Source organism: Dermochelys coriacea, chromosome 8, assembly GCF_009764565.3.
Source record: "Dermochelys coriacea isolate rDerCor1 chromosome 8, rDerCor1.pri.v4, whole genome shotgun sequence".
NCBI classification, from domain to species: Eukaryota; Metazoa; Chordata; order Testudines; family Dermochelyidae; genus Dermochelys; species Dermochelys coriacea.
In genome coordinates, this window is record NC_050075.1 from 18021148 (window position 1) to 18039314 (window position 18167).

The window sequence follows — 18167 nt, forward strand, 5'->3', positions numbered from 1 at the left end:
AATTACTAGAACCTGTGCATACCCTAATTGCTATATAACAGAGTCCAGACCATGTTACTACACAAATAGTAGCACACCACTGCTCCAGTTGCACCGTTTACATTATCCTTGAAAGGTTAGAGACAATTAGCAGGAAGGTGAAAGTCTCCACAGTTGATACTAAGATGCAGAAAGCACAATAGGTAATTGATATATAGTTTCTACTCAGTACAACTCCATTTTACAAACACATTATTCATACAATATTAGAGCTGTAGTCGGAACATATGTTGTAATATGTTAGAATCAAAAGACCTGAGAGTAGGTGGGACAGCAGTCATAAGCGGCTGATAATAGTATGTGCTGTTGTGGTCGCAGGCAGGGTGGAAGAGGGGGTTTTAAGCCTTTAAAAAAAAAAGGAGTTCGAAAATCATCTTGGTGGCTAGATTGGAACCAGAATTGGTGAAGTGGCAGTAAAGAAGGCAGAAGGGACAAACTCATGGAGCAGAAGTGCAGAAAGAGGGTAAAAGGAAAGATTAGAACATGGAAGCAGATGGGGACATAAAAAGAAAAACCACAGGGTATATCTGTATAGAATTTTTTTTAATGATTATTTTATGTCCAGTTAAGAGGCTTAAAAATGTCATAATTCCCCCACCCCCAACTGATTTTGGCTTTTTTCCATTGGGAACAGGTGTTTTCCCTCTATGTTCAGAGTTGAAAATGGCATAGCTATTTTGATTTAGCAACATCATCATCTTCTGAATGTCTCTGCATGCCAGAACATCTTTGTCTGTGCACCAGCATCACAGATTAATGTCTGCATAGCTCTGGAAATACCTGTAGTTGTGTCATAGCATTCGAGAACACAGGGAGAACAAATACTTTTCAAATAGAAGTCCCCCCCCACCCCACCTCCATGTGTCTAACTAAAGAAATAGTCAAGAACAAACATTACTGATTCTTAGCCTGCTGTTTATTTGGGGTTGGATTGATTGACATCTTGCAAACCAGAAAGAGTAAGAGGCAGCATGCAGCTTCATTGCTCCAGGAGTAGAGCACTCAGTCACAATTCAGGCCTTGCTTCTTCCTTTTTGGGGGGAGTGGGGGAGGTGCCGGGGGGGAGAAGGAAGGGGAGAGAAGTAAACTGCAACAGTCCTTTTAATGGTGCCACTTATTTCACCTTCTATGTTGGCAGGCACATAGGGGGTGAGATTGCAGTCACAGATCCACCCACCACCTGTACTTGGATGGAAAGTAGAACTAGCAGCAACTACTCTCCCCGGCTACCCACCGAGCAATGATGAAGGTAGTACATGCAGCAGGGTAAGGAGGTGTGCACAGCCCTTTACTCTCCTGGAGGGCATGTTACAACTGAGCTTATCAGTCTGAACCCTTTCAGTTTACTCACTCATTACTATTATGAGGCCACTACATGATCCATTGTCTCCAGCCAAGCTCTACGATACAACCGCATTTGCTCCAAAGCCTCAGACAGAAACAAACACCTACAAGATCTCTATCAAGCATTCTTACAACTACAATACCCACCTGCTGAAGTGAAGAAACAGATTGACAGAGCCAGAAGAGTACCCAGAAGTTACCTACTACAAGACAGGCCCAACAAAGAAAATAACAGAACGGCATTAGCCATCACATCAGCCACACTATCAGAGGCTCGTTCACCTGCACATCTACCAATGTGATATATGCCATCATGTGCCAGCAATGCCCCTCTGCCATGTACATTGGCCAAACTGGACAGTCTCTACGTAAAAGTATAAATGGACACAAATCAGACATCAAGAATTATAACATTCAAAAACCAGTCGAAGAACACTTTAATCTCTTTGGTCACTCGATTACAGACCTAAAAGTGGCAATTCTTCAACAAAAAAACTTCAAAAACAGACTCCATTGAGAGACTGCTGAATTGGAATTAATTTGCAAACTGGATACAATTAACTTAGGCTTGAATAAAGCCTGGGAGTGGATGTGTCATTACACAAAGTAAAACTATTTCCCCATGTTTATTCCCCCTCCCCCCACTGTTCCTCAGATGTTCTTGTCAACTGCTGTAAATGGCCCACCTTGATTATTACTACAAAAGGCTCCCCCCCCCCCCCGCTCTCCCACTGGTAATAGCTCACCTTATCTGATCACTCTCATTATAGTGTGTATGGTAACACCCATTGTTTCATGTTCTCTGTGTATATAAATCTCCCCACTGTATTTTCCACTGAATGCATCCGATGAAGTGGGCTGTAGCTCACGAAAGCTTATGCTCAAATAAATTTGTTAGTCTCTAAGGTGCCACAAGAATTCCTTTTCTTTTTGCAGATACAGACTAACACGACTGCTACTCTGAAACCTCACATTATCTTAGTACTGCAACTTAGTATCTTTCTTGCTTTATTCTCCTCATTGTTTGATAGATGGTATCACTCATTGCATCACATATCAAAGCAATCCCTCTTCTTGCAAAATGACCCATGGTACAGAGTCCTGCACCATGCTGAGCTCCCACTAAAATTCACTAAAATCTCCATGTCCATCATTTTCCACAACTGGGGCCTTAGACTGTAAGTGCGTCAGGAGTGCAACCTTGTCTTTTAACTTGTTCTGTAAAATGCCCTTCAGACTGCTGGCTGCTGCAAAAATAATAATGACTTGTTTTTATCAACAGTTAGTAATGGTAACATAAAAAAGACAAACTCCCATGTGACGCAAGTTTAAGAAAACCCAGTTACATAGAAGGGAGGCATAGACATATGGGCCCCGATCCTGCCCCATCATACATGTGGATGGAGTCCCACACCCACATGGAGTCCCATGGACTTCCTGGTCAATAAGAACATTCATTTGGCAGAAATATTATATAATTAAGATATTTAGTTATGTCGTTGCATAAAAAGGGAGGGATATTATTTTAGGAAGGATCTCTGGAATTGCTAGTCTCTTAACCCATCCTAAACCTAAAGATTTTTTTTAAAGATTATTTGAAAAAATTAAATGTTCATTTGAAATATAGCCCGTGTTCCATACCTTGCAAAGAACAGGTCAAAAGGAAATCACTCTCTGTACCTTGCTAGGAATTATGCGATGGCTCAATGTTAACATGGCCAATAAAATTCAATCAGCTGATCACCATAGATAACACTAAGCATGTAGGATAATTCTCTCCAGGGGACATTTTTTCTGTGAGTGAAACAAAAGAATCTCTTATCTGGTGCATATTCTTTGCTTGTGAACATGAAGCATACTCTGAAATTGCACACTTAATAGAATTTTGAATGATCACCTGCTGCAGCTGAAAATAACCCCCAGATCACAGGCTCTCTTTGACAAAGCCCTTTTCTTATAGGATGAGCTCTGATCTACAGTCATTAACGGAGGATTTTATGTGAGGAAAATTGAAGATGGCAGAATCATTATTTAAATCACAATCTGGCCCCTCAATTAAAGTGATATTAAAAAGCAGTATAATCTTTCAATAAAGAAAAAAATGTAATCATTTCAAAGTGATTACAATTCTTTCTAAAAAGAACAAGATAAAGAGTTCATTACGTTGTAAAGCTGCAACAAGTGCAAGAGCATTTGAAGATGAGATAGTTTGAAAGAGAAAGACTTTTACATTTATTTTGCTGCTTCTACATGGAATTTTCTCCTTATTTATTTGCAGAATAAAAACTGGTGGTTTAAAACTCTAATCTTCTAGAAGAGCAAAGTCTTCCTTGTATGGCATAGGTTAATGATCAGAGCACCATGCTTCCAAATACAGAATGGAATCATTTGGAACGAATGCCATTTAAGACAGTGAATGACAGGAATAGCACAATGGAGCTAAAGGTGGCACTCAAAATAAGGGGGCCTGCAGGAAACCAAAGTAAAAGGACAATCACAGGCCACAGGGACATAGGAATCGCCAGACTGGATTAGACGTTATGGCCATCTAGTCCAGTATCCTGTCTCCAACTGTATTCAGTGCCAGATGCCTCCAGGAAGATATATATGCACCCTATGATATGCAGATACATTCTAGGATTATACATCTCCCAGTTCAAGCTGCTGTTACCCCTTTATACTAGCTGATATAAACAGTGATGTTTTCTCAGTGACTATGACTTTAATCAAAAGAAAGCAGCACAATCTAGGGCCCTGCTTATGTTCTCATTTACAGAGATGCAGCTCCATTGGCTTCAAGGAAAGTACTCTAGATTTACACCTGTGAGATACCTCAGCCTAATCGTAAGCTCTTGTCATCCTTTGCTTACCCAGTGATGTCTCTGTCCCCCAGCGTGACCAAGAGAGAAGGTGATAGGATGTGTTCCTGCAGGGATGATTTGTTTGAACATTTTAATAATATTACTTATCCCTTACTTAGCATTTTACAAGCTTCAGAAATAACATTAAAAACTTTTCAGTGAGTGAACAATGCCCATTTTACAGATAGAGAACAGCAATCCCCATTTTATAGATGGGGAAACCAAGAAGAGAGGGCTCGATGTGCAGTGGACCCTCAACTCATCTTCTGCTTGTGTGTACATAGCTTTGCCTGCATGAATACCTGAGCACTTCTAGTGTGTTAACAGGTGCACAGGCAGCAGAAAGATGCTACAACCAGTGAATGCAGGTAATAGGTTTTGTATATGCAAAGCTCACCTGGACAAACTGGATTAGCAGAGACAAAAACCTGTCACTTGAATGTTCAATGTTAGAATTTGTCAATATCCAAAGAAGGTGTCAATGCATTAGGGCCGAGCAGGCTAAAGTGGAGGCCAGAATCTGGAAAAAAAATCACACCCCAGAAGGCCATACAGCAATAAGATTAGAAGAACTGAGACTAGACCTCAAAAGTTACTGATTTTCCCTCCCTGAGATCAATTAATGGAAACCAACTATTAAAAAACCTTCCTCATCTCCAGTGTTACCTGTTCTTTGGCATATTTATTGAGAGTCTTGTGATGTTTGAATTTTTCTTAAAGCCCCAGCTACTGGAGTCCTATAATCATGTGACAATCTTAGCTTTTGTTTAATTTTTTTTTAAGGAAGTTTCCAGACCTTATGGTTGCTGAGAAAAGCTTGAAAATGTACAAAATGGTTACCTACCTTTCGTAACTGTTGTTCTTTGAGATGTGTTACACATGTCCATTCCATCCCCTGTGCGTGGCCGTCGGAGATTTTTGCCTTAGCGGCATCCATAGGGTCAGCTGTAACACCCTCTTGAGTGCTCCACCCATGTGTCGGTATATTAGGTGCTGCCGGCCCTACACTCTCTCAGTTCCTCCTTGCCAGCAACTGCGACAGAAGGGCAGGAAGGTGGGTAATGGAATGGACATGAGCAACACATCTCGAAGAACAACAGTTACGAAAGGTAGGTAACCGTTTTTTCTTCTTCGAATGCTTGCTCATGTTGATTCCATTCTAGGTGACTCACAAGCAGTATCCATGGTGGCAGGCTCGGAGTTCACAGTTGTGCAGCTTGCAACACTGCTCTGCCAAAGCCAGCATCATCTTGAGCTTGCTGAATGAATGCATAATGAGACGTAAACATGTGGATAGACGACCAGGTAGTAGCCCTGCAGATATCCTGAATTACCTGGGCTGACGAAGCCTGCACAGTAGTTGAGTGGAGTAGTCACCAGTGGAGGCACCTTTGCCAGATCATAGCAGTAACCAATGCAGGCTGTGATTCAGGAAAAAAACTTCTGCGCTGACACTGGGTGACACTTTCAACCAGTTTCCCACCACAACGAACAACTGTGTTGACTTACGAAATGGCTTGGTCCTATTGATGTAGAAAGCAAGTACCCTCCTGACATCCAGAGCAAGCAATTTGCACTCCTCTTCTGACTTATGATGCTTTGGAAAGAAGACGGGTAAGTATATGTCTTGGCCGGTATGAAACTGAAATTACCTTGGGCAGGAACGCTGGATGTGGCCCCAGTTGGACCTTGTCCTTGTAGAACACTGTACAGGGCGGCTCTGAAGTAAGCGCCCAGATCTCAGAGACCCTATGGGTGAACGTTGTTGTGACCAAGAAATAAACTTTCCAGGAGAGGAGGAGAAGGGAGCAGGAAGCTAGAGGCTCGAAGGGAGGACCCATGAGCTGCAATAGCATGAGATTCAGGTCCCAGGGAAGGACAGAATCCCTGACATGTGGGTAGAGATGCTCCAGACCTTTCAAAAACCACACTGTCATGTCATTAGCAAAGACCAACCTGCCCTGGAGCAGAGGGCAGAAAGACAAAATAGCGGCCAAGTGGATTTTGATCGATGACCCTGGAGCTTGAGGTGCAGAAGATAGTCCAGAATCATCTGCAGCAGGGCCTGCTCAGACAGGATATCCCAGTCTGAGGCCCAGTACATGAACCTCTTCCACTTGGCCAGGTAGGTTGCTCTGGTGGAGGGCTTTCTGTTATCCAACAGGACCTCTTGGACCCGGGCCAAGCATTCTCATTCTTCCACATTTAGTCATACAGAAGCCATGCTGTCAAGTGCAGCACCACCAGGTTCAGATGCAGGAGACTGCTGTGGTTCTGGGACAGCAGGTCCGGCCAGAGAGGCAGCTGCAGTTGGGCGGCTACTGAAAAGTCCATCAGCATGCCGAACCAATGCTGCCAAGACCATGCAGGAGCTATCAGGATCACCTTCACCTTGTCCTCTTTGATCTTCATAAGGACCTTGTGGATTAGCAGCACCGGTGGGAAGGCATACATCAGAGCCCCCGACCATGGGAACAGAAAGGTGTCTGACAGGAAGCCCCTGTCCAATCCCCAGAATGAGCAGAACATGTGGCATTTCCTGTTGTGACGGGATCTCTGACTAGATCCACCTGGGGAGTCCCCCACCTCCAGAAGATCACACTGACTGCTGCTGGGTGGAGAAACCACTCGTGGCGAGATGAGAAGGTCCTGCTGAGGCTATCTGCTACCGCATTCTTGACCCTGGGCAGATGTGCAGCCATCAGATGGACAGCATGCCGCACACAGAAGCCCCAAAGGTGGAGGGCTTCTTGGCAAAGGGCTGACAACCTGGATCTGCCCTGCCTCTTGATGTAATTCATCACGGCAGTATTGTCTGCACTACCTTGCCCTTCACATGGGTCAGGAAAGCCTGGGAGGCCAGGCGAACCACTTTGAGCTCCCTGATTGTTATGTAAAGGGACAGATCATCCCACTACCAGTAGCTTTGCATGCTGAGTTCGCCCAGGTGGGCTTCCGAGATCTGAGGTATTGCATGAGTAGATCAGGGCGAGGGCTGGGAGCACCCCCACGACCCCAGCCCACACATCCCAGCCCCCTGCCCTGACTCCTGCATCCCCACACCCAGCCCCTCCACACCCCTGCACATCTCCACCCCTATCCTGAGCAACAAAGGGACGCTGCCCCAAGTGAGCGCTCCACACCCCAACCTCCTGCCCCAACCCTGAGCCCCCTCCCTCAACTTAGCTCCTGGCCAGACCCTGCTCCTCCAGCCCTGTGCTCAGTGCACCCCCACTCTCAGCTCAGTGCAGAGAGAGACGAAGAGAATGGGCTAGAACAGGGGTCTCAAACATGCAGCCCAGGGGCCGCATGTGGCCCATGGAGTTATTTTCTGCGGGCCGCCATAGGCGCCAACTCCCTCTATCCCTCATCCCTGCCCCCCTCAGCATGCTGCATCCTGCTCCTCTGCCTACCTCCCAGTGCTTCCCGCCATCAAACAGTGGTTTGGCAGCGCTTAGGACTTTCCAGGAGGTAGGGGGAGGAGGGGGATGCGGTGTGCTCAGGGGAAGAGGAGGAGGAGGAGGAGAAGAGGTGGGGCCGGGGTGGGGATTTGGGGAAGGGGTTGGAATAGAGGCAGGGAAGGGGCGGAGTTGGGGCAGGGACTTTGGGGAAGGGGTTGGAATGGGGGTGGAAAGGGGTGGGAAGAGGCAGGGCGGGGCATGTACTGAAGTGGCTAGATACCTCTTGTGGCTATGGTAACACTCCTCTTTTCATTAGATGCCAGCAATGTGCTTGGTAAGACCTCGGACAGCTTACAGTCTAGCAGAGATACACAGGAAGACCCAGACGGGGGATTAACTTGGAACAGTCTGGGAGAGGGGGTTGTTTATTTGGGCATCTGTGGCGTGATTTGAATCTTACCTGTCATTCCCCTTAGCTTTGGGGCTTTGTTGCAATGCACGTGGTATCAGAGCCTGTTCTGAGAGGTGCTACGCACCTGAGATCCCACTGGTCTCAGTGGCAGGAGAAGGCACCTCAGCTCCGCACAAAGGAAGTTCTAACAGACAGATGACCCAAAGGGAGGCGGGGGGCAGGTTCAAAACCTGCGTCCCAGCCCCTTGCTGTTCTGGGCTGTGACCTGAGGCTGAAAGGTGCTGCCAGCTGCCTTCTGTGAGGTTCAGCGCATACTCACAGGCAATGGCTCTTAGCCCATCAGTCCCCATGACTTTTGTATCGTTGTATGAAAAGGTTTCAGTGATGCAGACCTCGGGCCAATGTACTAGCCCTCATGTGGCCCTTGTGGTGATTTGAGTTTGAGATCCCTGGGCTAGAACGAGGGAGAAGGTAGGTACCCGGTCTATGTGGTCAGGGGTGGGGGCGGAATCCTGTTTACGGCCTCCTCAGCCCTGCTGTACTTGCAGTTTACTCCCAGCCCCTCCCTTGCTCCAGGGACCAACCCTAGCTCCCACCCAGCTGTGCTTTTGCCCCAGCCCCTGCCTTGCTCCAGTCAGCAGGGACTAATCCTCCCCCCATGCCCCACTGTGCTCATCTTGCCCCTGGCCCCTGCCTCGCTCTAGCTGGGGACCAATCTTTTCCCCCCACCATGCCCCGCTGTCAGGATGGATAAAAATCAATTACTTTTTTTAAAAAAAAAATCAAAAAAAAATCTGATCTTTTTTATTTAAATCGGATTTTTGAGGAAAAAACCTATCTAAAGATAGTTTTAATTAAGATACATTATATCTCATCATGGAATAAGGATTATAAATTCTAATTCTATAGTATGAGACAATATATTCATGTAATGTTTAAGAAAAGTTTTGTAAATGAGTTCCAATAATTCATGGATTAGGGACTCAGTCTTATGGGGTTCCATAGGCTTCTGTATAGATTATTTAGGTTAATCTTTCTATCTACCCAATGGGACTCAGTGCTCAGTCTAGAAGATACCATCAGAGATAACTAGTTTTGCAGTTATCAAACTGTGGATTTGTGTCTCCAGAGGTAACATGCTTGTTAACAGCAAAAATGTTTTAAAAAAAATAAATAATATACAGAGGTGAGAAATAACAGACCTCGACTCTATTGTCCCTCTGCAAATTTGTGTACACAGAGTCAATCCCTTACCTCTCTTTAAAAATGAAAAGTTTCAAAAAGTTCAATGAATAGAAGATTGTTGGGGTGGAATAGATATAGACAGGAGAAGTCTGGATATAAATGTGAGAAGTAAGGGGCATATGCTTTTTTGTTAAAATATTATGTTTACTGCTGAAGAAAAAAATCCAGAATACTTAACGTTGTTTTAGTTAAATAAAACAATTTAAAAGGAGTACTTGTGGCACCTTAGAGACTAACAAATTTATTAGAGCATAAGCTTTCGTGAGCTACAGCTCACTTCATTGGATGCATTTGCATCCGATGAAGTGAGCTGTAGCTCACGAAAGCTTATGCTCTAATAAATTTGTTAGTCTCTAAGGTGCCACAAGTACTCCTTTTCTTTTTGCGAATACAGACTAACACGGCTGCTACTCTGAAAACAATTTAAATGTCTGTCTGGTGATGTTCTCTTCCTAATACAGCTTGACAAGAAAATCCTCCAAATATTAATGATTAACCTGTTGAATTGGAGATAGTTCACTCCCAGTGACTTCATAAATATCTGCTTCAATTATCTTTGGTAAATGAAATAACCAAACAATCATTCATTTTCTGATATAGCTGTAAAACTCATCTGAAAAGTTTTCAAAATAAATCGCTGTTTAAAAATGTATAGTGTGTACCTTCTAAAAATGAAACCTACATATATCTCTGAGTTGTGAAGAATACGTATTAAGGTTATAACAACCAACAAGAATGCACTTTTATGTAGAAAACCATGATTAAACTGAGTCTTCTTGACTAGTGATTTAAATCAAATCCACCCTGCCCAGTGTACTCTTGCCCCTGGCCCCTTCACTCCCCAGGGGTCCCACAAATCTGTTTGGTGCCGGGCCCCCAAAAAGTTAATCCAGCCCTGTTTATGGTTGGCTTGCCCTCACCGGGAGCCTTTGCCATGAACCTGCGACACACATGGTGCTGGCAGCCCTGGTAAAGGCCTCTGCTCTCTGTGCACTGGGAGAGCCTGAGAAGGCATTGGCACTGCAACCAGCCTGGGTCCTCTACTGTTCCCTGGAGTCAGGAAGGCATCCCCATGTGGCTCCTGTGTGGGCTGTCAGCCCAAACTGGATCCTTTGTCCTTCTTGCTCAGTGCCGGGGAGTCACTCTTCTTCGACTTCTTTTAGGCACCAGTGACCGGGAGCAGTGACAGGTGGAGCCCAGTGCCAAGGCCAAAATGCTCAGGGCAGAGACTGGCTGGGAAGGCTCGGATGCCGGGCGGAGGGCAGCCTCCGTGAGGAGGGCCCTCAAACAGATGCCTCGCTCTTTCTCAGTTCTGAACAAAAGTTTTTACAGATGCAACACTTCTTACAGATGCAACACTTCTCCTTCATCTCAAGCATTTGAGATAGCTGCTATGGGGGTCACTAACAGGCATAGGCCTGTTACGTCAAAGCAGGGCTTAAAAACCGGAGACCCAGGCATGCCCCACTCAGACTTGAACGACAACTACTTATTAACTAACTACAAATAAACAAACTATTTACAAAGCCTTAAGGCTCCAAGACTGAAGTAGAAGAACTGCTAGCCCGTGGGAGGCAAGGGAAAGGTGCTCCGACTAACCACCGTGGGTGGTAAGAAGGAACTGAGGGGGCATAGGGCCTCAAGAGGGGACTACAGCTGACCCTATAGATACTGCTAAGGCAAAAATCTCCAATGGTCATTCACGTGGGTGTGCGCACATCCTAGAATGGAATTGACACGAGCAAGCACTCGAATAACCACCATAGCATACCCTACAGAAACCAGGCCGAGAAACCAAAAGGTACAGAAGAACTCATATATATATTAAATATATCATGGGTTTTAAGCCAGTCTCATTATTTTGGGCTGATTTATGGGTTTTGAACATTTGGGATTGTAAATAACGCATTTCTTATCCAAAGTAGAGTTCTAGAATCTATTCATTACAGTAGACTCTTCGATAGCCTAAGATTGTACTAACAAGAATGCAGTCTTCAGACACTCACCTCCCCTGGTACTGGCAGAGCTGTGCAAAAAGGAAAGCTGCATTATGCCTGGCTTAAGCAAGTGCTACAAGCCTGTCACTGCCCTAGTGCTTAGTTTATATGTATAACTACCAACTTGCTAGGTCCTCCCTGGAGGCATGATTCTGGTCTCAGTTATGGTGAGGTAATTATGAAGTAAATGCACTTAAATTGATATGTATAACAGTGTAAATCAAGAGTAACTGAGATTAGAGTCCAGTGCTTGATAAATTATGAGGTAGTTAGTGGTGTCAACAGACGGTGGGGGGGAGAGCAGAGACTGTTTTGGGCCGAGTTTGGTGGAGAGCCAGACTAGAACAGCATGCAATACGGAAGGCCAGTTTCATCATGACATATACAGGCACAACTCCACTGTAGTCAATTGAGTTGCACTCCTGCAGTGAATATAGGTCAGAAAGTTCAAGAGCAAATACTTTGCTAATAATTTAACAACAACAAAAAACATAGCAAAAGAAAAGAAAAAAATAAAAGCAAATTAACCTCTTCTTGGGAGAGAAAACAGTTTTTCTCCCAGCTACTTTGTGGGCTAGCAAAACAAATTAAATTAATAGGCTTTAACGCAGCTGTACAAATTTCATTCAAACATGGATAAGTTCACTAATATCCATAAAAGTGTGTTAGCTACATTCAACTTTTGTTCAGTCCGGTTTTCTTTTCAGATGGATATTTGCCATCAAGCTTAGGAACTCACTCTTTAAAAGCACGATTATAACTGTATATTTCATACTCATAGTTGGTGTTTGCTGGTTATCTGTTTAAAAAACCACTGGGAGGCAGCAAAAGATGAAGCTGGATTTGGGCTTTTTCAAATCCTTCTCTTGTTCACTTTTAGTTTATCTGCCGTTCCACTAAAACCAAAATCCCACACAACAGAGCAAAAGTGATATTTTGGTGACATCTAGAATGGCGTTTCAAATCATCTCCTACAAATCCTCCAGCCTGCTCTGGCTGACAAAGGCGCTAGACAACATGCTGCCAGGAAGCTATCTATCAATAAAATAAAAAAACCATGCTGTTCACTCTCTTGGTTTATCAAGTGAAAATAATGCACAAGTGCGCTCCATTGCTGTCAAATCAGCAGTGCTTCTCATATCTCCCAAAAACAGATGCCAATGGCTTTCGGTCTCATTTGACTAAGTGACTACTGTTTCTTCTTCTTCCTATCGATATGATAAGCAAAGAGAGTTCTCCGACAACACTTGTCTGTGGCACTGCAAAACAGCCCTTATGCAGCATTTTCCACCTTCAGGGCACTGTACACATATGATCTAATTAATCCTCCAACTATCGCTTGGAAGCAGATAAATAATGATCCCTGTTTTCATAGCTGGGGGAAACAGAGAGATTAAATGATTTTCCCAAGGCCACATAACAAGTGATTGTAGAGCTGGGTTTAGAACTCAGGACTTATTTACTCCCCAGTCTCTGCTCCCTCCTACATTTCCTACCACATTTCCTGCCAGTACTGTGATCTCAGCACCAGAATACAAGCCCACTTCTTGAGCAGTAGTGAGAAACATGCAGCACAAGATAGGAGGGAAGGGTGTGGTGTTAAGTCAACTTTTCACAGCTCCCAGAACACAACCCAATCTGTGGCTTTACTATGCCGGCCCAGTGTTCAGGCACCTTGAGTGACTTAGCACATAACAAGGGAAGCACACCATGTTACACAGGTTGTCAAGTGTTCCTAGCAGTAATAAACATTTACTATATAAGGGCCCAGTCCTTCCCCCATTGAAATCAAAGGCAAAGCTCCCGTTGCCTCAATGGGAGCAGGAGCAGGCTATTCTGTGACGTTTCAATTGGATACAAAAGTTCTTCACTGTGTCCCCTAAATTGTTTTGTAGTATTGCTGTGTGCTGTTCAAGTGATTGTACTCTTCCTCAGAAGTAGGCATATTTTAGGGGTAGGTGATGCCATGCCTGTATATTATTTATAATTTGTTAGGTGTTTTAGGATCCTTCAGGATAAGAGTTGCTACATAGACTCAGAATCATAGATTTTAAGGTCAGAAGGGACCATTATGATCATCTGACCTCCTGCACAACGCAGGCCCCGGAATCTCACCCACCCACTCCTGTAACAAACCCTAACCTATGTCTGAGCTACTGAAGTCCACAAATCACGGTTTAGACTTCAAGACTTCAAGGTGCAGAGAATCCTCCAGCAAGTGACCAGTGCCCCATGCTGCAAAGGAAGGCCAAAAACCCCCAGGGCCTCTGCCAATCTGCCCTAGAGGAAAATTCCTTCCCGACCCCAAATATGGCAATCAGCTAAACCCTGAGCATGTGGGCAAGACTCACCAGCCAGACACCCAGGAAAAAATTCTCTGTAGTAACTCAGATCCCACCCCATCTAACATCCCATCACAGGCCATTGGGCATATTTACCACTAATAGTCAAAGATCAATTAATTGCCAAAATTAGGCTATTCCATCATACCATCCCCTCCATGGAAGGTAAGATTGTTAAGCTATTAATTCACAGGATAAACAACAAATAAAACACACCAAATGACTTCATCTTTAAAAGTTAATCATTTCAGCAGCAGACAAGAGTAGGGTTTGTGCAATATGGCTCCTTTCCCAGAGGCAAATTCTGTGCCATCCCATCTGTCACCCCAAACGTTAAGTTCTTGAAAAGCTACTGTGAAAGAGTATTAATGAAAGAAAAGACTATTATGGATTTAGCTTAGATTAAGAATTGAAGGTGAAAGAATGACTATGGTGAGGAATATTTGGAGAATCATTCATATTTAATTAGATCCAAACCAAATACATCTCCTCAAAAAGCTCTTAAACTTGGCTGGACCCTCTCTTTGATTTGGGCCTATCCAAAGATACTGTGTTTTACTTATAGCATGACTCACACCCTAGCGTTACTTCATGCCAAGGCAAAAGTGATAGACCCAAGACTAAAAAAAAAAGGAAGTGGGAGAGAATTTAAGACATGCAGAGGGTAGTAGCGCAACTGTGGGGAGCAGTGTTTTATTATATATTTGTACATTACCTAGCACAATGGGGCCCTGATCCTAATTGGAACCTCTAGGTACTACTGATATGCAAATAGCAACAAAAATGTTGTTCCTTCAATGTCTGGTTATGGGACTAATTTGCAGGGGGAGGGACTTTAGGACATGAGCTGAAGGACATGGTGTGGGTGCTTCTGAGCTCATGCCAATGTATAGTGTTTTGTGGCATTATGTTGCTGGATTAGTCACCTTCTGGAAGAGACACAAACATCCCAACTATTTTTGGCCGTGACACTTTTTCAAGATGATGTATTTCTCCAGTGCTCTGGCAGAGTGCATTTTGCTGATTTAAGTGAAGTGATTGCAAGCTTTTTGGGGCAGAGATTCTCTCATCTTTTCGTTCTGTCTTTGTACACCACTTAACACAATGGGGACCTGTCTGTGACTGGGGCTCCTAGGCCCAAATTAATACACTTTAATACAATAAAACACTTTGATTCTTCAGGGTGATATCAGCACAGTGTCAGATATTAGTACTACAAGTTTCAGAGTAGCAGCCGTGTTAGTCTGTATTCACAAAAAGAAAAGGAGTACTTGTGGCACCTTAGAGACTAACAAATTTATTAGAGCATAAGCTTTCGTGAGCTACAGAAGTGAGCTTTCAGAGTAGCAGCCGTGTTAGTCTGTATTCGCAAAAAGAAAAGGAGTACCCGTGGCACCTTAGAGACTAACAAATTTATTAGAGCATAAGCTTTCGTGAGCTACAGCTCACTTCATCGGATTCATTCGATGAAGTGAGCTGTAGCTCACGAAAGCTTATGCTCTAATAAATTTGTTAGTCTCTAAGGTGCCACAAGTACTCCTTTTCTTTTTGCGAATACAGACTAACACGGCTGCTACTCTGAAACCTGTCATTATGCAAGGCACTGAATTTAGCCGTATAGAATGGAAATCTGTCAACTTCATGAAAAAACTCGCACAGATACAGACAGACATCATCTTCCTCTCCAAATGCAAACAGATGGACATCATACCGAAAGGACTGAAGGTAAAAAATCCATTACAATCTACATACCACACAGACTATGCTGACAGCTTGTGCCACACACTCTCAAAGAAACTGCGGAACCACCTGATCAACATCCTCTACAGCAAACAGGGAAAGATTAAGAATGAGCTCTCAAAACTGGATACTCTCATAAAGAACCAACCTTCCACACAAACTTCCTCGTGGCTGTTTTTTTTTTTTTTCCACCAAATGCATCCGATGAAGTGAGCTGTAGCTCACGAAAGCTTATGCTCTAATAAATTTGTTAGTCTCTAAGGTGCCACAAGTACTCCTTTTCTTAGTACTACAAGGAAGCACTGAAATAACATAAAAGGGATGAACATATATGAAACATGATACTGCATCTCAGGTGTCTTCAAGCACTGGAGAAAGACCTGAAGTTTAGGAGGTTTTTTGTTACACATTTTGTGACAGGTAGTTAATGAGCCCTGGATGATGCCAGATTTACATATGGACAAAACCTTGATGAATGTACCTATACTGAGTTTACCAGATTTGTGTGTTATAGCAGATATGTGCTTAGGTAAAACCTTTCTCAGCCAGATTCTTCCTTCAGTAATATATATTGAACAATAGATTAGTGTCTTTGCCTATGAAAGGTCATTTGACAACCAAATTAGCAGGTGGGACTTTCCATTTTACCTTTCGTTTGCCTTCTTAGCTATGAGGGGAATGCAACCCTAGATTTCATAGTATTTTCCAAAGTGACAACCAGCTGCAGTCCATGCTGAACAGCTGCAGTTTTAGCTCAGTGTAAGAACGAGCTGAGCAGATGCCAATGTGTTCTGTGTAATCAATGTCTGTTGAGATCTATGTCCCTTCTCTGAGAGGCTGTACAATAGCGATTCCTGTTATGACAAGAAAATGGAACCCATGTTAGCAGAAGGAGGGGAAAAAATTGATTGTTATTGCCCGAAAAGTGAAATTCTCACCCAGTAAATAGGTTCCAAGTAAATTCATAGCTAAAAAAGCTTCTGTAATGTGAATCCTTACAGATGATTTGAGCATCTGTCTTATTTTTTGGCATAGAAATTTGACATTCGTTATTGCAAACTTATTGCGGATGGAGGTCAGTGGTCCCTCTAACAGATTTGAGCTGTAAACAATGTGTTTCGAGAGTCCCAAGTGTCTAAGGATTGTTGTGGTTTGGATTTGTTTCTAAACTTATTCCAGGTCTTATTGCAGGGAAAGGGAAATGCATCTTGCTAATGAGAGAGAAAATGGCTACAACGGACACATGTAGATAAAGGGTACAATGCATTACTTCTGCCATCTGGAGGCCTTTCATAAAAGTGTCACCAAGTGATTTAATTCTCTCCAGGACTGTCAGAGCCAGTTAAACATATAAACTTAACTTCTAAAACCAGTGCTCTCCCTCCTCCCTCAACTCATGAAGCAGCGCAATGTGAGACACAGATAACCTTTTAACACAAAGCTCTGATTGCTTGTTATAGCCAAAATTTTCTCTATTATAGACCTGTCAAATTCTCCTCCTTTCCCTCCTCTCCCCCGAGTCACAAGGGATAAAAGTAAAGACACTTTATTGTAACTCTTGCTCTTTTCTGGAGGCTTTAGCTGTTTGACATTGGAATAATGGGCAGTGTGGGGAAGCAGGGAGACCTTCCAATATCAACACAAAAGCAAAGCTGATTTGCAGAAGCTGAGCTTGCATGCTATTCTTTGCTACAGCCATGATTTAGATTTACATGTTTCTCTTAGTATTAGCACTGATGCATGACTGCAACGTTATTGCTCTTTTAAAAACTGGCAAAATTATTAATATACTCACTATTGCAACTCAGTGTTGCCTATCAATAACAATTTATATGTCCACTGGATTTTTTCCCCCAGCTAGTTTAAGTAGGAAAGATTTCAGGATTCTGAGTACTGGGATGAGATTATAGACTCCAGCTCATTGATTACAGAGAAAGAGAGAGCGAGAGAGCAATGACTCTTCAAGACATCTACAATCTCTGCAGAGGATGGAACCGTTATAACTAGAGATGTACTGTGGTGTGAGGTTTGGATCCAAATCTGAATTAGTTTGGGGTGCTCAGATCCATGCTTTTTATAGAGATAAGGGGATAGCCATTACATTCAGAACCAGTTATGTATTTCTCTCAGTTGCAATGGTGTTTGGCTTTAGCATTTCGGCTCATTATAAAATCTCTAAGAAACATCTACTTCATGTTGACAGGGTACTGTGAGGCATAATTCATTAATTAAAGCACTTTGTCACTGTTGGTTGAAAGACCCTGCCTCTAGCACAAGGTATTTTAATCATAAGAAAGAAGCCACAGGAAGAAAGTTCACCTTTCCACCCATGCTGAATATACTACCACTTACCTGTGCATCTGTCTTGAAATAAAGATTGTGATTTTTGTGTCCATGCCAGACAGCATGCATTCTGGATCCATAGTCTGTAAATGGCTAAGCAATATAAGCTACATACACTGAAGCGATCAAAGTAGCTGGAGATGCTGAACCTCATGTAAATACATTATTGATTTTTCTTCCTCCAGATGGTGCAATTCAGAAAAATTGTTTTTAAATTATGCCTTGCAGAGATGCTAAGAAGTGCTGCTAATAACAGGCATATTTCAGATGAACACTGACCTCCTTTTCCTCCTGATCAAGCTAAAACATCACAAGTACTGCAAGTATTTTATATAAATTACCTGCAGTGTATGAATTTAAACTGGAGGTAACTGTTTAATTGGAACTAGTTAACTCTTGCCTACCACTCATTTGAGCTTCCAATGGCATTCAAAGATGGCTGC